The following is a 20,492-nucleotide window of genomic DNA, read 5'->3' as shown; positions in this document are numbered from 1 at the left end:
CCTATAGAGAACTTTTGGTAATATCGCCATTTTGATAATGTTAGTTCTGACTATCCATGAACAGGGTATACTTTTCCATCTTCTAAGATCTTCTTCTACTTCTCTCTTTAGGGTTGTTTGAGTTAAAAAAAAAAAAGAAGAAGGCGAAGACTCTGAATCCTGTCTTTCTGTACAATGATACTCCTTTTCTTCCCAAGCATTAACATCCAATTGAGTTCCAAAGGGGAAGTGAAATAAATGTGGCTAATAAAACAAAACTTATTTCTATTTCTACAGAACAGAGTCTGAAAGCCATCAACACTAACAAAGTAGGTTTGCAACATTTTGTGTAATAAGACCTTTGAATGCATAAAAGCAATTTTGGCTTCACAAAGTTCCTTCTCTCATCTTGTTTTTGCCTTAAAAAACTATAGGCAAATATTATTGGCATGGGAAAATATTATTATTTCCGTTTGGTAGGTGAGAATGCTGAAGCAAGTAGACAGGAAGTGAATTTGGGGCTTCCTCAATTCTACTGCCATGTTCTTTTTGTTAGAATAAGAAAGGAATTATTGGCTCATTTCATTTCAACAACAGGTCATAGAGTAAATTTGTAAATAATAGGAAGTTGCTTGTTTTAATTGTAGTTTTTTTTAACCAGTGTTTTAATGAAAAGTGGTTAGATAATCCACTATATGACAAAAAAGACTAGATTTAGTTCTCAAAGAAAGTGGCTGGAGAGAAAAGGGCAACTTTCTGAAGGGCAGGTTTCCTTGGGAAATCTGAGAAGTTTCATTTGATGGACAACTAAAAGTGATATATTTTTTTTCTCTTTTTAAAGATTTAGAACTGTTAAATCTCCTGGATTTTTTATAACTTTTAAATGGCAAGGCAACTGCTGGAAGACATTCGTAAGTTCAACATTTTAAAGGATAATGCTGCAAGTCATGGAAATAATATGTGTTTATAATCCTCCTCTCCCAAAGTGAAAATAAATATGGGATTAAAGTAGGAAAAAACCCTCCAACTATGTCATTTTTTTGTGGGGGTGGGGTACCTGGGATTGAACTCAGGGGCACTTGACCACTGAAACACATCCTAAGTCCTATTTTGTATTTTATGTAGAGACAGGAGGGTCTCACTGAGTTGCTTAGTGCCTCCCTTTTGCTGAGGCTGGCTTTGAACTTGCAATCCTCCTGTCACAGCCTCCCAAGCCCCTGGGATTACAGGTGTGTGCCTCTGCCCCCAACTATGTCTTAAGTATACTCCTAGCTTCATAAGTTGACTGATTCACAGAGAAAAATTTTTATAGGATAAGTCACAGATGGGGAAATATTGGGAAGATATCAGATATAAATATGCTTTGTTTGTGATTATTTCAAATATGCTGGGTAACTAATTGTAATAGATGTGCTAATAAAGCATATGTAGAGATACAAAATGAATGTGATGATTTATTGATATCATTCATTCACTTATTCCATAGAAACTTAATTGAGCACCAAATATGGATCAGGGATGTTCTGGAATCAGGGATTTAGGGAGCCGAGGAGACAAAACAGAACAATGTGATTGCAATCCCTGACCTTGTTATACTGTATATATGATTAAAAAATTATTTATTGAAAAACATTTTCTTATTCTATTTTAAAATCCAGGACAGGAGGGGCTGGAGTTGTAGCTCAGGGGTTGAGGACTTGTCTTGCGAATGTGAGGCACTGGGTTTTATCCTAGCACCACATAAAAACAAATAAAGGCATTGAGTCCATATACAACTAAAAAAAAAAAAAAGAAAGAAAGAAACAGAAAAAAATCCAGGACAGGAAAAAACTGCCTTGTTAGGGAGATTCCATTTTACTGTGTACATACAGAAAATGTGATAAGCAAATGCACAATACACGAACAATTTTATTCATTCAATGAGAATATGAAACAGTTCAAGAGTAAAAAAATACTTAGATTCTTCATTTACTAAAGGGATAAATTCAATATTTATTACCTTCTAACTATATGCTAAAACCTTGTACTGATGATGGGAATAAAACAGTCTAGCTGTTTTTGTTTTGTTTTTTCTTTTTACATGAGCTGTATGTCCAATAAAAAATTGGAAATTTTAGTAAACCACAAAAAGGATTGTGAAATAAATTCCAAGGAGCTCTGCTGGAGCAAAGAGTAGATGACCTAACCAATCCAGAGGAGGATGAAAGGCTGCCCCAGTGAAATGATTTCTAAATTCAGTTTTCACTGGATTGAAGAATGACTAAGATTAGAAAATGAAAAAATGGAGTTGAGGATTTGGGGGGAGGAGGTCAGAGAGCAAATGTTGGCAACAGTGGCAAAGAATAACATGAGCTAAATTAGAAACAAAACAAAACAAAACAAAACAAAACCAGAACTGATTGTTGTGGGAATATCCACAGAGATAGAACTTCAGGTGGGATTTCAGGAAGAGACAATAATTTGGTTGGTAGCTCCAAAATGACGTTGCTTCTGCAAAGGCTCAGAGGATGCAAATCAAAGATGGGAAGTGAATGTAAAATAAGAATACAATGTGTTCATAGTAGGAACCGGAGAATGAAAAAACAGATAGTCAGTGCCAAGAAAATGCATGTGGAGATCTTTACCAGCAAATAAAAGGGTGAAGAATTGTGTGACATGGTCAAACTGTTCACTGGGCTGCACAGACATCTACTTTCAAGTGGGTGAAAATAGATAAGAAATCATTTTGTACATTTGGTTGTGGAATTAACACTCAAAAGAGTTGAACACCACCACAGTAAACCTTCCCATAGTAACTCCACACATGATTAAAACCAGTCTTTGTCAAGTTGCTCCTAAACCTGGAGTATACCCTAGTTGCTGGCCACAGAGAAAACCCAGCCCAGTGGCTTTTATATTATAGTTCCACAACATTTCCAGATGACCAGTCTGGAAAGGCTTAGATTGCTTTACCATCCAAAGGCACTGAGTTGAATCAAAAAGAAAAAAATATCCTATTAAAGTGAATCAGTTAATGACGTAATTTACTACATCAATAGCAGAAAAGGAGTATTTTTAAAATTTTACATCTCAAACTTGGTAAATGATGAATGAGTTTTACATAGTGAACACAAAGGCCACAAACAGAGTGTTTCCAACACGCTGGAAACAAATTATATGACAGAAGCAGGAAATGTTTAAAAAACACATCAAAAATTGTATTCCAGTTACAGCATTCTTGGGATGAATGCTACAGGTCAGATTACATATTATACGTGTTACAGATTCCTATTTACAATCCTGTTTAGACCCATTGAAAGTTTATAGAAATTATTTCCATTCTAACTGAGGCATTTCTTGTACTTAATTTCAGCTGACTAGTAAAACTTTTTTTTATATTAAAAAAAAGAAAAATGACCAATCTTGTTGATTTCTAGTTCCATGTGGTAAGAAAAGCTAATATTTATTGAAAGTTTATGATGTGTGAGTCAGTATGGTAAATGATTTGCATTAATATATAAAGTAAGAACAGTATTCCTTTGAGATAACTTGGTCTTTTCAAATAAAAAAGTTGCCACCCTATTGTAAAATTAAATTTCAAAACGTGTGATTAAAGAAACAAATATTGACCTACGTTCCAAAAATGCAGCTTTAAAAATACATCTTCTAAAGCATAAAATCCTCTGTATAAATCCATATAGGCAGAGTTCAGACTTGGTATACACTTTTTCACTTGAAGAAATTGCTCTGTGTAGAATATTTCCTTTCTTTCAGGCAGAGGTTGGCAACAGTGGCCAAATCCAGTTGGCCACCTGTAAGGCCCTTGAGCCAAGAACAGTTTTCACATTTTTAAATGGGTTAAAAAAAACAATATTTCATGACACATGAAAATTATATAATAATAAAAGTTCTGTGTCCAGGAATAAAGTTTTATTGGAACACAGCCACACTCATTGTTGACATGTTGTCCGTGGCTGTGTTCACGCTACAGCAGAGCTGAAGAGCTTATGACAGAGACCATATGGCCCACAAAGACTTAAAATATTTATTTTCTGGCCCTTTACTGAAGAAGTTGGCTGACCTCTGCTTTTAAGAAGAAGCAAGAAAATTAAACATAACATTACCTAATTTTATACATTTAGGGTTTCAAATTTTGATTTTGAGAGTAGTCGGCTTCTAACCTTGGTCTCAAATGCATCAAAAAGTTTCATGTCATCTGATGGCATCATGGTATTTAAAATTTGGCAGATCAATAGAATGGGTCTACATCAGTAGAACTGATGTAGGGTGAATTTGTACTGCAGGGAACATCTGGAAATGTGTGGACATGTGTCTTTGTTGCAACTCAGGGGTGCCACTGGCATCTAGCAGGTAGAAGCCAAGAGTGACTGAACATCAGCCAACTCCTACAATAGAGAATTACCTGGCTCAGAATGTCAATAGTGTGCAGGGGCTAAGAGACCCTAACCTGTAGTTTCTTGTAGGAAACTAAAAGTCCTCTCTAACCTCTAGACTGTTCCTCAAATACAAACACAATTGTGGTGACATAGATTCAATCCCACTCCATGCCATATTTACATTAATATTTATGAAAAGAAAGATAATTGTTTTTTGTTTTATGAATATGTTTTTATGACTAACCATTACCCATCTGTACTATAATAACTTCTAAAGTTGAATGTTTCATTCTCAACTATAAGTCTAAGTAAATAATGCTTTTAATCACTCAATTTATTTAGCCTGATTTATGCTAAAAATCTACCTGATTCTATTTTAGATTTGACTTCTTGAAAGATTTTCTTGATTTTAACATGGTCAAGGTGAAGTGAAATATCAATGTCAAAATTTTCTGATGTCAGATGTCAAAGGATGAATCCAAGCAAATGCTACAATGATGGAGTGGAGGGAAAAAAAAAAGGGAGGCAAGAAAACAGGCCACGGACCACTGCACTATGCCTGCAGATCATGGTTTAAAAGGCAAGTAGAGGAGAGAGACAACAGAGAGATAAAATACACAGATTTAGTGGGTTTCACGTCGAGGCAAATTTTCAAGATTGATTTAAAGGATCTAATCAGAGGATATTCATTTATAATCAAACTTTAAAATTTCATACCAATCACCTGACATGTTCTCTCCTTAAATTGGGACAAACTAAGTCACCTTAGGAATTCTATGTTATATCCCTGTGTATAAAGGGAGCATTCAGGACAAGTGTTTTTCTTCCTTGAAGGCCACATTATTGGAACTTAGCTATGCATTTTCTAGCATTCGGGATACATTGTTTTGCTTTCAGAATATTTAAATTTGTGGAAAGGATTCAAATTAATCACTTTTTACAAATCATGTATTTAAATGTCTTTTAATCAAATATTTAAATGTCTTCTAATCTTGGAGAACTATCTCTGATCTTAAAAAACCTTCCATTTTCATACACACAAAATAACAATTTTGCTCCTACGAATGCCCTTTCATATCTCATAAAACTGTACCTTCTTCCTGTGTCACCTTTGGGGCCACTTTCTCCGGTATCTCCCTGAGGAGGGAAAAAAAGTGAGACATGTAAGACATATTGGTGCCACAAAACAAAGAGCAGTTCTCATTCAAACACACCATAGAAAGAAATCTGTTGCAAATGTTCTACAGAGGTAATGTACTTTTACCTGACCAGCTGCCTGATTTCAATACAATTAATTTTATTACAATGAAATGGCTGAACAATTTTAAACTCTTAAGATTAACAAGGAAGCACTAATTTATCTGTCTGCCTTTTAATAGCATATTTGGACATTTAAGCCTCTTCCGTCTGCTTCTTTTCTCCTGTGCTAAAAGCTCCTCTTTAATGAAGGTTTTTTCCCTGACAGTTCTCTTAGTAAGTCATGCTACCCATGTCCTGCCACCTCAGTATTCTTCTCTGTGCCACACTTGCCCGCTGGACTCTCGTCATCTTTTTTCCTTTTGTTAGTATAAATTCTACCCTCTCTTCAAACCCATTTTAGCTCTCCAGGGCCTCAAAATGCATGACGGGGCTTTCAAAGCTTGTGGACTGAGCATTTATTTATTTGGCACTACATCATACTCTAGATCTTTTGTACAAACACAAAAGAGTTGCACTTGTGAAATGAAAGTTTACATATTCTATTAGAAAACTATTTTTATAAATCACAATAAAATGAGTTTGAGGAATTTATGCTTTGATATTTTTAAGTCTTCTAATGCTTATTTCGTGGTATCTCCTTTCCATCCACAATGCAATGCCACTGGGGGAAAAATTCATTTACGCTGTATGCTTTGCCTCCTTAAATTCTGAATTCTTGAATCTAAGCTTTACAGCATAGCATGTACAAGGTGAAATGTCATTAATTTGGAGCCAGTAATTTGGCATTACTGGGCAGATGAAATTCTCTTTGCATCCAGAGTCTCTTGTGTAATGTGAGGATAAGAACACTTTGTGCAACTTTAATAAATAAGTGATATCCTGTGTATAGAGCAACTAGGGCATATCTGGCATATCCTGGGCCATTAGTGGGAGCTGCTATGATAATAATGCACAATTGCTCATGTGTTCCACGGGGTAGAATCCCCTCCTCTCCAGCTTTGTAAGAGGTTCACCTTTTCATCATTTAAAGAGTTCCTCAAAATAAGAGGATGGTTTCTCAGGACAGAGGAAGTAGAAGAGGGAGATTCCATTTTTCCCTTCATATTTTCTTTTATTGTTTCAAATAAGCATTAAATTTATGGTGACAGATACTCTACAGTGGACTGTGCGAGCTGGTGACACCATCTGATGAGACTCCAGAATGATGCTGCCATTATTCCCTCTCCCTCCTGAATTTCAACACAGAACAATCACCTGAGGACTAATCAATTTCAAGTTAATTACCATGAACTATTTGATTCCAAATAAATGTAATCTATTACTAGGAGACTTTGACAGGCAGTTTATTTGTATGCTTTTAAAAAAATTGTAGAAAATCCTTTTATTAAAAAAAACAAACCTCACTAGGTTTGAGTGGTTGTTAAGATAAGGGTGTGACTGAGCTGTCCCTTCATGAAATTGCTTTTACACACCTCTATTTTGTTGTTCTTCCATTTTAATATGTTTTCCCTTTTTTCTTTACAATGCTTAAACATACAGTTGCATTAAAAATGTGTGTGTGTGTGTGTGTGTGTGTGTGTGTATTTTTTAACTTTAGATGAATTTATTTTGAGCTTAGGGGTTACAATACTAACTTATCAGAAATATCCTAACACTTAGGAAGAGTATAATGTAAAGTGTTGGTTTTTTCCCACTCAGCACATTCTCAAGCACTAATAAATAGCATGACAACCAGGAAAATAAGCACCACCATATTCACTGAGAGTTGAAGTCATCAGGGTGGGCCCAAAGGTAGTAAGGAAAGGAGGCTAACAGAAATTGAACATGCAGCATCCTGCTTCTCCTTTTGTTTCTCTTTCTGGTTTTATAAGAATTGTTTGTGGGATAACATTCAGATAATTGTTGCAGGTAAACTATCTGTATCCCTTTAACCTCATGACCCAAGAAGCCGTAGAGAGAGATGTAGATGCTTAGAAGAGTACTGGCCTGGCATTAGCAAGTGAGCATAAGAGTGATTTTGTAGGCCTAGGGAGTTCTGAAAGCCATTTAAAGTCTGTAATAGGAGTTTCAATTTGTTTCCCTTTTCTCCATTTCTTTAAATATTTTACTCAAATTTTTGCTGTACACAAGAATAACACTATTTTCTTCTTTCCCTAATTAACAGTTTAAAAACAGACAAATGAATATAGTTATTAACTGTCCCCCACCCACGACTATCGTATCTGTCTGTATGTCCATCCATCTATCATCCCTCCATCCATTCATCCAGTTCATCTGGGTACTTCTTGGAAGGAAAAAAGATAAACACAGGTAGAATCATACCTTTTCTCCTTGTTCTCCAGGCTCTCCCTGAGCAAAAGAACAAAGATTGAGTAATATTAAGTGTCAAAACACCTAATTAAGTAACATTGAACAAACCAGATATTGAACACATTAGGTGAATTATGTATGGTACTTTCTTTTTTGTTATATATAGTTTCTATAGGAAAAGAAAGGTATGATGAGTTTCCTGCAGAACTGGGTATGTATATCAATACCATATGTACTCTTAATTATTGGCTTTTACAGGAATAAAGACATGTGCAGTGTTTAAAGATGATCCAGGCACAGGCTGGGCCACTGAGGAGCAGAAGAGGGTTCAGTATCTGGAGAGACTTCTTAATCTGCTGTTTTTTATTCTGTCCAAACTCTGGCATGTCCTTCCACAAAACCCTTCACACAAAGCATCTCCAGGTGTGAGGATTATTTCCTGGGACTGGAGTTCCAGTGTTGTCTTTCCCTAATAGGATCATAAACCTGAGATGCTGAACTCAGACCCCTTCACAATGTCACATACTCCCTCTAACTGTTGATAACTACCGTGTTCCAGGTGAGGTATATTTTAGGAGGTACGAATTCTTTCAAGGAAGACATAAGAAAGGGGCAGAATTTCAGTGAGTTTTGAAGAGACATCTTAACTGAAATGATGACCCCAAAGACACAAAAACTACAATGCTCTGAAAAGAATTTCATTTTCACTTTACCCAGGAAAGGACAGGAGACGGGGTGGGAAAGTTCTAAAGTCCATCACACACATTATGATAATATTTCCAGCTGAAAAGATTGAGGGTTGTCATGAGATGAGACTGCTTTTTAAAAAATGGTATAAGGCAATTATTGTGAGTTTTTTTTTAAATGAAAATATAACCTACTCTAGAAGTCAGTTTGAAGGCAAGACCCTTTTCATTCTCCGGAACTCAACCTGACCCTTTGGGTCTCTGAATCTCTGGCCACCTTTACTTCTAAACATCCGTCCTGATGTCGGGTCGCTAGGCAACACAAGAATAGCACAGTGAATATGCATTAAGCATTAACTCTCATCCTTTGGCTTTTTAACATGGAGCAAGAGAGGGAAAAAGACAGGAAAACGACTATAGTCCCAGAGGGCACATTTTCTTTCCTCCCCTGCAGGACAAAGGACAGGTCTATACATTTTAGATCTGTCTGAGGCGCCTGTCAATAGCAATGTGATCTGTAAAATAAGCTGACAGGCATCTTTGGGTAGGGATACGCACCAGCACAGCTGATGGGATTAGGCATTAGTTTTGTACTTCAATGGATGTTCACTCATCAAAGGATTTGGGATTTGTCTACCTGTTTGGTTTAAACTAAATTGTCACCAATCTTTTTATATTTAACAGATTCATTTGTTCTTTAAGAAACAAAGAAAACATGTGATCCAAAAAAAAAGATCTTCATTACATTTTTTCCCTATTTAGTAATTCAGAGCTACATTCATTTTTAAATTTTAAACATGCCACATCTTAATTCTGCTCTTCATCTGATTAACTTGTTGTGTTAGGAGAGGCTTAAGGTGGCTAGATCTTGAGGAAAAGCCACAGAGGCATGTGAACATTATCTTTAGGAAGGTTTGTAAATATGTATATGTTAGGCAGTATGTAGGGGACTCATGTTTTTATATGCTTATAAAATGGTAAAATGACAACAGTCTTATTGAAATGGGGTTTTCTTATGTTAATTATCCCAGAATTAAGATTTTAGACAATCATATCCTATTTGTTTTTCTGCCTTTTTAACTTAACAGTAATAAAAATCACAAATATAATTTATTTATTAGTCACAAAGTTCTATACTGTAGCATATTATACTATTGACAAAAAAATTCCACCCGAGTGCCATCAAAAGGATATAAAAAAATTGTGATAGCTACAATCTGATGGAAATCCATGAGTTGAATGATTCTTTTTGGCTTTATTTGTACTAACCTTTGGCCCTGGGATTCCATTCTGTCCTACTGTTCCAGGCAACCGAGGCTCACCCTCAAAATGAAAAACAGATATCATCACTAAGTAAAACAGACAAAATCAGCACATGAGGTAGTTAGAGGAGATAACCATTCAATAATGCTGTAGAAAAAGAGGAAAATGACTATTACTGTAATCACAAGTTAGCTTATACAATCCAAAATTTTATGTGATAGAGAGCAAGGTATATAACAGGATTAATTAATTTATTATTTTTATCAGTAAGAAAGATGAAGGGACCGACCCATGGAGTTAATATCTAGCATGGTACTAGGTACAGCCTATATATCATATAAGTACTGGTTGAATGAATAAAAGATCCTTGAAAATATAAGACACTTAAGATGGAGAATTTTTAAGAGATTAACTCAGAAAAATAAAGATTAAATCATAATATTTTCATATTAGATTTAATCAAATGAACATTTGTAAATCTAAATCTTGAAGAAGACACATCTTTGAATACCCACTTAATGTATTTAGACACATTTGATACAAAAGTTAAAAGTAAAAAATGGCTTTGATTTATTTTTCCAATATCATTGTAAAAATAATTCGAATAACATATTTGGACTTAAGGGCTCTCATTCTCATACTGAAAGGGAGACTTCTGGTGGGGGGTGGAGTGGGAGGGAGATGATGGCTATTAATCTAGAAAAATTATCCATCTAAGAAAGGTGATGATGTCTACTAGTCTTTCTGGATTTTCAACCAGCAATGATTTTCCAAAAAAGAGAAAAAGAGAGTCCCATAAAGTACCCAGAATCAAAAGAAACCCACCGACCTTGTGCATTTCTGCTGCTAGTTGGTTCCAACTTAGATCCATGAGAATCTCATTTTAAAACACCTGCAAAGCCCTTTCCTGTGTGCTCCAACTAGTGGACAACTTCCTTCCACTGAGGGTGATAATGTTGTTTTTTAGTTGAATTTTTTTTTGACAGATTGATTTTTAGAGCAGTTTTAGGTTTAAGTTACAGAGTTAAGTGATTTTAAAGAACACTTTATAAATCATCTAAAGGGCAGGAATTGGGTGATTTTTATATTTGTGTTCTCAGCCTCAAAAATATGTACATTAATAATAAAGTAACATTTTTTAATGTGCCAAGATCTTTACATTCATTAATTCAATTAGTTCTCAGAAGCTTCTATGTAGTACTATTGCTGTCTATTTTATACGTGAAGAAACTAAGGAATTAAAAAGTAATTTGTCCAGATTTACATAAATACAATCAGGATTTGAACTCATGATCTGGCTTAAAAGGTGGGGCTTTTAACACTGATGAATGAAAGTATCTAGAAACTGAGAGAGAGAGGATAATGAATATTTCTATCTTCATTGTATTTGGTTTATATGTCCCATTTACAAATGACTTTCTAGAATGTACACAAACCTAAATTAAATATAATTTACCTAAAGATAATTCAGGCATTCCTACCAGATTAATCTAAGCCATGTGAAGCTTGTGGTCTCTTTCAGGAAGAGTGAAAAATATCTTACTATTGTGCTGGATTATTATAAATGCTGAGGTCTTAACCTTCTGGAAGAAATTCGACTTCCTCTCTAAAATCACACTGTGATGGCAACTCTTGCACTTTCCTTGGTAAAAGGACAAAATTGTTGACTTAGAATAATGATGGCCATTATGGGAAAATTTTGATATGCCATTTGTATGCAACAAAAGGATAAGAACTTGGAAACAGAATACACCCTGAAAGAGGACTATCATTTACTGTGGAACTAGAAAAAGAGCTATTGAGTCTGCTTTCTTCAAAGAATCCACAACAGGATGCACTAATATCATAACTCATGTTTTAATGCAAATAAGAGATGCTGCCAGAGAACAATGAAAACTTTGTTTAGACTTTCAAAGAATAACCATGGTAGCCAGAGTTACTTTAAAAAAAGGGTTAAGCCCCTTGGAACCAGACAAAATTCATGCTGAGATTTCAAGCAAGGATGAGAAATGTTGCTTATAATATTCATATATTAAGGAGAATGTTATCTGCCTAACATTCTCCTTAATATATGAACATCAAGGGACTAAAATTTGATCCCCTTTTCTCTTTGATTTTACATATTTCTAAAATAACCTTTAACCTAAGATGAAATAAAAAATTGCACCAATAATCTCATCACCTTTATGACTATTTTCATTTTGTCCTGTTTCTGTAGTCTTTTTTTTAACTTACATATTTCCAACCAATTGAAAGTATATTACATAGTTTAATGTTATGATTTTTGTTCATCACACATGTGTTTTCACATGATATTCATTATTGTCTTGTGAATAGGTTGATTATCCTCTATCAAAGCCAAGTGTGATCATTTGTTTCATCAGTCCCACATTGTTGAATACTCAGGTTGAATATTCTATCCAAATTTTTATTGTCAAACTAAAGTAAATACCTTTGTAAACATGCTCATATTTTTCTGTCAAATTTTTAATTATGATAAATGCCCTGGATTTATGTTTTAGTCACTGGAAACATTATGGCCCTAACTGCATGTTTCTAAATTGCCTTCTAAGAGCATTCTGAGTTTTATTTGCTTTGATAGGCATCCATTCTGTATTAGTTTTTCATAACTTCATTAACATTGGATATCACAATTTTAATTCTCTTTGTGGCTGCTTAATAAGCCTAAATAAGAGAACACTGCTGTTCAATTTGACATTTCTTTTTCACTTTCAAGTTAAATATTTTCTCCTGAGTTTATACTATAAATAGATTCATAGGACTTTAAATCTGGACACTGAAGAATACTGTTACTTGAATGAATCAAAGGGAGATGATAAGAAGAAAAAGTGACCCATAGCATTTTACCTTTAATAAAGAGCATCAAGAAAAATACATCCCAAGTCATATGAGGGGGCCTTAGAGCATTCTATGTCTCCTAGGAAGTGTGAAAGAAATGTTCTAGCTGAAGTCCTGTTCAACTCTAAGGACCAAAGCTAAGCTATGCTATCCTGAAAGGCATGAATTCATTTATCTAAGAGCTAGAGAAAATTCACTGTATGTTCTACTGTGGTCTCAGAGTTTCATGGACTATAAAAGATGAGACATGACAGGTGCCTATACTCAAAGCTTATTTTTGAGTGAGAAAAAAAGATATATACATAATAACTGAAGGAGACATCTAATTGAGTTTGTGGTTATTTGTTCTTGTTTTGTTTTGTTTTTCTTTTCTTGAGCAAAGTTTTCTTTCAGCTAATGAAGAGGCATAATAAATAGAAATCAAAGCATAGTCTTAATGAGGAATGAACTATGTCCTGTAGTGTATTAATTTGTTCCAATATATGAAGACAAAATTATCATGAGTCCCCTTCAAATAAAGTTCTAATGATATTATACTATTATATAATAGTAAAACATGTAGATATAACAGAAACATACACATATCAGAAAGATACAAAAACAGGAACTAGGCTTTGTGTGTGTGTGTATGTGTGTGTGTGTGTGTGTGTGTAGCAGTGTGTGTGTGTACAGCTAGTCTCATGTTTGTTGGACAACCTATCCATCTACTTCTGAATGCCTTCCACATTTATAAACACCGAGGACATTTAATCGATGGTAACAAAGCAGGTAACATCTTAACGACAGGTAGATTGATGGGGTTTTCTCTAGCATAGTTTAAATTTTAAGGCCACTCCCAGTACATTACTCCAAAATGACCTTTTCCAAATTTAAGCTGAAAGTAAGTTGGAGTGACTTTTAAGAAAGATAGTTGGCTGTTTTTATTTTATATACATTTATGTACACCAAATACTCTTTGGAACTCTAACAAAACATAAAACATCGCTTAAGGCTTTTGCAATTATTTCAGGTACTACTACTCAAGGTCCACTTGAAAAGAGCACTTAATGACAGAAAGAAATGTGGTTTTCTCACACAGACTGAGTGCTAAAGGGAAACAAGTCATTCAGCAGTAATATCACTCACCATCACTTCAATCACAATAGCTTTCCATTCTGTCATTGGAAATTTAAAATGAATTGAGCTTTACATTTTTAGCATAATGTAATTTAAAAATAGAATGATTTCTATTCAGCAGTGCATTTTCAGAAAAAATCATCCAAACAGAAGATGAAAATAACTTCATGTTATTCATGCCAAGCACAGGCTTGGCACTAGATGAAAAGGGTGACATAGAACACAATGCGGCATCAGAGGTTAGGATGCTCTCCCCCTGGAGCTGGTGATCGTGGGGTGAGTATGTAGAATGAAATAAAGACTAAAAATATCCAGTGTTGGTCACTGATACCTCCCTGAAACTCTGGGTGCACTGGGCCTTTCTTCCTGACAGTGACTCAGCACACAGAAGGGTCTCCCTGGCTTCACCAGTGAGCAAGACCAGCCTACAGCCATTTTTCTTCTGCAGCAGCCATCGGTGAGGAGGAGACATGCTTTATAGGTTTCAGAGCCTCAGAGCCTTTGGCAACAATTAGATAAATATCAACCAATACAGGATTGTTCTTTGAATGCAATGAGGCACCAACCAGCAACATCCAGAAATATTTTTCAGGGCAGAGTCAGAAAAATGGTGTCTAGCTCTCCATTCATATTTATCCACATTCTCTCTCTCCTTATAACTATACACACACTATATATATTTTATTTGAGTTTAGTTTTCCATTCTAGTTCTCTAATGGCAGATGGGTGCAAACATGAACTTGGGTGAAGATAGGAGGTATAAAGTGGTCAAAATACTTAACCTCAAACTCTACCTAAATGTAGCAGACAAATAAAATATAAAATAGGAATCCTATGCCTAAATTCTAAGTGTTATTACTGCCCTAGATCCTCTGTGATTTTGTACCCCTGCACACTTCTGTAAACTCCCAAGGATACATGCACCTCAGCTTAAGAACTTTGACAGAAGGGAGATTCAGTTTACACTAATGACCCTGTGTAGCAGCTCCACTACCCTTTATTAAGTCTGTGTGGGCTGGCCAAGTGCACTATTCATCGTGTTTTGTGTGTGTGTGTGTGTGTGTGTGTGTGTGTGTGTGTATGTGTGTGAGTGTGGATGCGCACATGCATGCATAAGTAATCATTGAAATTTTATTTGTGCACTGTTCATCCTTGATTATACTTCTTCTCTACACTTTCACACTAATTTCTTCACAAATGAGTTAAGTACATTCGAGGATGTGAGCGCAATGTAGGCTGGTTGAGACACTAAGATGGCCAGGCTGCCCTACTGGGAGACTGGAAAATAAATCTCATGGCCAGAAATGGCTTTTGGTCTCAGCTCCAGCAAAGCTGTCTTTGGTGGGCAGAGAGGGGACCCAGGAAAAGGTAGGAGAGATGTTAACCAGCAGTTGTCCCCTCCAAGTCCAGGTCAACCTGTGATGTGAGGACTGAAGACAGAAGGTAAGAGTGACAAAGGGGAGAAGCAGGGCTGGGGTTGTGTGTGAAGGACAGCCAGGAATGAGAACTTCTGTAGCTTCCAAGAAAGACCCTAAGCCCTGCAGACTCTGCGAGGGGAAGAGTGGTTACCTTAGAGGATTAAAGACTCCAACACCTAAGCATATACCTATCTCAAAATAGTGATACCCTATCTCAAAGTAGAAAAACAAAACAAAACAAAAAGCAGGGCACGGGGACACATGCCTGAAATACCAGCAGCTTGGAAGGTTGAGGCAGGAGGATCGCAAGTTCAAAGCCAGCCCCAGTAAAAGCAAGGTGCTAGGAAACTCACTGAGTCCCTGTCTCTAAATAAAATACAAAATAGGGCTGGGGATGTGGTTCAGTGGTCGAGTGGCCCTGAGTTCAATTCCCGGTACCTAAAACAAATACACAAACAAAAAGGACTAGAAATATAGCTCAGTGGTGGATTGTCCCCGGGCTAAGTCCCCAGTATATCCCCCTCAAAAGACTCCATTCATTTGGCCTAACAACATTTATATAGATGTGGTTTTATCCCTCATTCCCTCTGCTTCTTCCCTGAGATGAAGGTCAAGCAGTAGCTGACGCTTTATCATGTCACCTAAAGTCCCCAAGCATTACCACTTACCTCATGAACTCACTCTATCATCTGCTTTTCCCTAAGACAAAACACTTAGATTACAATGAAATAGTTTAGTAGAAGGGGATCAGGTTCAATGACTTTTAATAGACAAACACATTCAGACGGGGCAAGTAAGTCTTCCAGGAACAAAAGCAGCAAAGAGATAGGGATGACATTAGAACTCAGGTTGTCTCATTCTTCTGAGCAGCTTCTGTCTAAAAAAAAACTCATTCAATTTCATCATGTTTCCTTTCTGCTTAATTTTAGCATGAAATAGCAAAGTAGCTCTAGGAAGCATCCCAATATTTCTGCTTCCAGTGGTGCAGGGCCCATGGTTTGCACTTCTATGGGCTCCATGTGTCTTCTGTAAAGTATGCAGGGCTCTGATTCAATGTTAGCCCTAATGGAGTAAGATGTATAATAACAGTTAACATTATTTGTTGTTGTTGGATTAAAGACGTTACCTGGTTACCTAAACCCTGCATACTCTGTGAAGGGAAGAGTGGTTCCTTATTCCTCAGAAATCTGAATAAATTTGGCTTCAGACCCACTTTCACAGGCCTCAGATGCCCGAGACCTGCTTTCCCATTACCACGGCTCAAGTTCTTGTCTTCATGAACTGAGTCAACTCTGGTTTGCCCCAGATGGATTCAGGTGGGTCAGTCAGTTCTTTACCCATTGCCTCAAAGGGCTCATCCTGCCCCAGCTCCTTGTGAATTCAAGACTGACTATGTGGCGCTCTTGGGATGACATCACATCACCGAGCACACAGTTTGTCTTCATGTCCCTAGCTTCTCCTTTCTCCCCCATCCTCCCTCTCAGACCATACTGGCAATTCAACTTCTCTCTGTGAGGAGCAGCCAGCAGTTTTTAGCTCCAACTTGCCCGCCCCATGCCCGATTCTCTGTTTTTCCTTTCCTGGAGGTAAAGGAGGCTTTGTAACATGGTGAAAGAAAAGACAGACAGAGTTGGTTATTCATCAGAGAACTGCCATTCCTGTAGGGAAGTTTGGTCTTGTTTATATAATCAGCAAACTCCCTTCCCCAAATTAGAATCTCTGTCCACATTGGTAATACGATCTTAATGAGTAGAAAAGTAGACAGACAGATCAACCAGAAACTTAATGCAAACATGCTATATCAGGTAATTTGCTGAAATGGGTCTTAAATTGATCAAAGTAATATCTAAATAAAATTTAGTAACCAAATCTTCATTATGCTCTTTTAAAAAAATCCATGTTTAAGAATTACAAATGTCTAAAAATGTAAAATAAGAAAACATTGTTGTATCAATTATAAGCTATATATTAAAGCTATTTAGTAAAGAAGTATAAGCTATGTAATAAAGAGGTCTTCTGGCTAATATTTAATTTTAATTTTCTATATTGCTAATATAGACAGAGAAGTCGAAGAATGGAAATGAAATTCAGGGAGATAGCTAAGAATTTAGGGGTCTCAGAAGATAGACCAATTGAGTTTATCTGGATGAAATTAACATAAATAACAGGAACTATTTGTTTTGAGCACACTTGTAACATTTGATGGCCAGGTAGTGGTACACATGGATCCCACTGATGAACTCCCTACCTGGCCCCTCATCCCTGCCATGAATAGTTTGAATGATATATGTTTTTTTCTTTTACAAAGAGAATGTGCTTAATTTATAATGGAAGTTTTAACCGGCTTTGTTCAACTGGAAAAATTCTAAAGGTCAGTGGAGAGTAGAATGAGATCATACTTTACTAATACTCACTTGGGTACCCAGGAGATTTGTGTAGTGGAGGTATTAAGGCCTCTAATGCAGAGAGGAAAGTTTTCATCTTTTAATAGAAAATTATATTTATTATATTTACAATTATACTTACTTCCATTATTTTTTCTGATTAAACTCTGAGGTAAATATTATAATCTCTATTTGACAAATGAGGAAACTAAGGTTTAGAGAAGGCAATTTGTCCAAGGTCATACAAATACCTAGGAGCAATGCTAATCAGGCATTGGGTATGCAGTGCTCAGATTTTCACATTCACATTAAACCTAGTAACCAGACTTTCATCATGCTTTGTTAAAAACTACCAATATTTAAGAATCACAAATGTCTAAAACTATTAAATAACATAATATATCAATTATGTAACATAATAGTTGTGTCAATAATGTAAAATAAAAATATTATAGTTGTACCAATCAATGTGATTTTACAAATCTACATTCTTAACTACTATTATGCATTACAAGCAGAATTTCTGGCTTTGAAGGCTATTCAGTCATAACACCTGGGTGACTCTGGGGAGAAAATTTGTGCTTTTGTAGCTCTATTTTCTCATTAATAAAATGGAAATAATCACAGCATTTACTCCATAGGATTGCTATGAACTGTGTGAGTTAGTGTGCACAGAATCCTTAGAATAGAATCTGGCAGCTAGTAAGTGCTGAGTGAATTTTAGTAATTATTTTATTTTTTGGTACAAGGGATTGAACCCCGGGGGTGCTTAACCACTAAGCCACATACCTCCCCTTGCCACCCCTGCATTCCTTTTTATTTTTTATTTAGGTGTCCCTAAGTTGCTGAGGCTGGCTTTGAACTTGTCATCCTTCTGCTCTAGGCTCCTGATCCTCTGGGATAATAGGTGTGTAACTGTGTCCCACTAGTAATTATTTTATACAACTTCTGTTCTCTTCACTAGCAAGGAACAGAAAATAATCCTGAAAAAAAATTAATTTCTTATAAATTAACCTCAACAATGCTGTGTTGTTTTATTTGTTTTCTTTGGGGCACTGGGGATTGCACCCAGAGTAGTTTTACCACTGGACTACATGCTAGTCCTTTTTATTTTTTATTTAGAGACAGGATTTTGCTAATTTGCCAAGCTGGTCTCAAACTTATGAACATCCTACATCAGCCTCCTAAATTGCTGGGGTTACACGTGAGAACCACCATGTTTAGCATCCATGCTGTTTTACAGTTAGATAATGGTTGGCCCCTTGGCACTGTGACCAGAGGTCAAATAAATGAAACCTGGTAGATGTTACTATGTTATGATTATAAAAATAAACTATCTCAATGCAGTTTTATTTTTAATAAAATTTCAAATTCTAAATTGATATTAGAAATTAGATCTAATGATACAAAAACTGGTTTTGTGGCTTATATTATTTAACAGTTTAGTGGTATAAAATTTGGAGTATTGGTTATCCATGATAAATTTTAAAACCCCATAGTGATTAGTATTATGGTGTTTTAGAACAGAATTCTAAGACCAAGGTTCTCTGTAATTTGTGTGTATTACAACATAGTCATGGTTATTCTTTCCCTTGACAACATTTGTCAGATTTTAATTCTCACTTAAAGTCATCTATTCCAGGAAGCTCTCTTTGTCTTTCAGAGGCCAGACTGCCCTATGCTCCTCTTGCATACTACTTAACAGCATTGCAACTTAACATACTTTCAGCATATTGTTTAATAAATGTTCTTATTCCCCTTAGCCTGGAAATTCCATGACAGTGGACACAGCTTTAACTTTGGTACTCAGTCGGTGCCTGGCACTTTGTAAAGTTTGAATAAATCACTGTTGAATGAATGACTGAAGCATCAATATGTGAACCAATGGACATATGTAAGGGAATCTAGGGGCACAAGCTTTTCCAAATTACAGATGTAATTTACTAAGAACTAATAAGTGAATATTTCTGTATGCTCTTCTATTAAAATATAGTGGCTTTTAAATTAAAATGGCAAATAAATAAACTTCATGATGTGATTCATTCAAATACTTCCACTTGGTGGCTTCTTTGTCCTGCAATGGCTTGTGAAAAGCTTCACTTCTTACACTCCTTTTTCCCAACCCCAATTCCTTTGATTTTTATTCTCCTCTCTCCCAATATTTTCATTTACTATAATGATAACTAGTTCTGAGTTTCATTGAAATATGCTGAAGTGAACCAAGGGGGAAGTGGTTTGAAGAATATATGACCATAATCGATTTATTTCCAGCCAGCATTAAAAAGCTTCTTTCAATTAACTTTTTATTCCCTTCTAAAGGAACTTAAAATTTATTACTTAAAGAACAGAACTATCTTTTATTCCATTGAAACAAGTGAAATGGAGTGCAAAGTCACTTCGAGAGCAGGGCGAGCCTTAGAATACCCGGTCCACACTCAGGGTTAAAGTGATTTGACTTTATAAAATGCTCTGTAAAAGGAAAATGATGGTGTTCTTTAAGAAAAAAGGAGGTGTCCTATGACTATAGCTACTAGCAGAAGAGCAGTCCCATATTCTCAGAATTTTAATCTAAATAATTGCTGATTTTAGGCAGCAGGAAATTTAATAAATATAATCTAATTCCCACCTCTAACCCATAGAAGAACTGAATTATTGTAAGATTCTTTCCCTGAACCATTAACTAATCTGTAATCAGAAATCAGTCACTTATTTTGCTCTTAATATCTTTTCTTAAGATTTAGCATCAGAAAGTCATAAATATACGGGGTAATATGTGTAAATTGTGCTACAGGAAAATTTTAGGTGAACTAGCCAGAAGACAAACAGACCACAACACATTGAAAACCTTCAGGAATTTAATTCAGACTCTTAAAATGATGGAGTCAAGGTAGCAAAGGAAAA

The 20,492-nt window shown here is 35.7% G+C and overlaps 1 long non-coding RNA gene across 2 annotated transcripts in view; it reads right to left on the bottom strand.

Annotated features, from left to right (window-relative positions):
- Nucleotides 1-20,492, bottom strand: part of LOC144373817 (uncharacterized) — a 59,562-nt gene that overhangs the window by 27,091 nt on the left and 11,979 nt on the right. For both annotated transcript variants that reach the window (XR_013433363.1, XR_013433364.1), the window contains exons 3-5: nt 9,821-9,874; nt 7,878-7,904; nt 5,449-5,492 (exon numbers count right to left, since the gene is read on the bottom strand). This is a non-coding gene — a long non-coding RNA (uncharacterized LOC144373817). The remainder of the gene's footprint in view (nt 1-5,448; nt 5,493-7,877; nt 7,905-9,820; nt 9,875-20,492) is intronic.

The sequence above is a fragment of the Ictidomys tridecemlineatus genome, unplaced genomic scaffold (assembly GCF_052094955.1).
Source record: "Ictidomys tridecemlineatus isolate mIctTri1 unplaced genomic scaffold, mIctTri1.hap1 Scaffold_50, whole genome shotgun sequence".
NCBI lineage: Eukaryota > Metazoa > Chordata > Mammalia > Rodentia > Sciuridae > Ictidomys > Ictidomys tridecemlineatus.
Note: the sequence above shows the minus strand (reverse complement) of the source record. Positions and strands in the feature narration are given on the sequence as shown.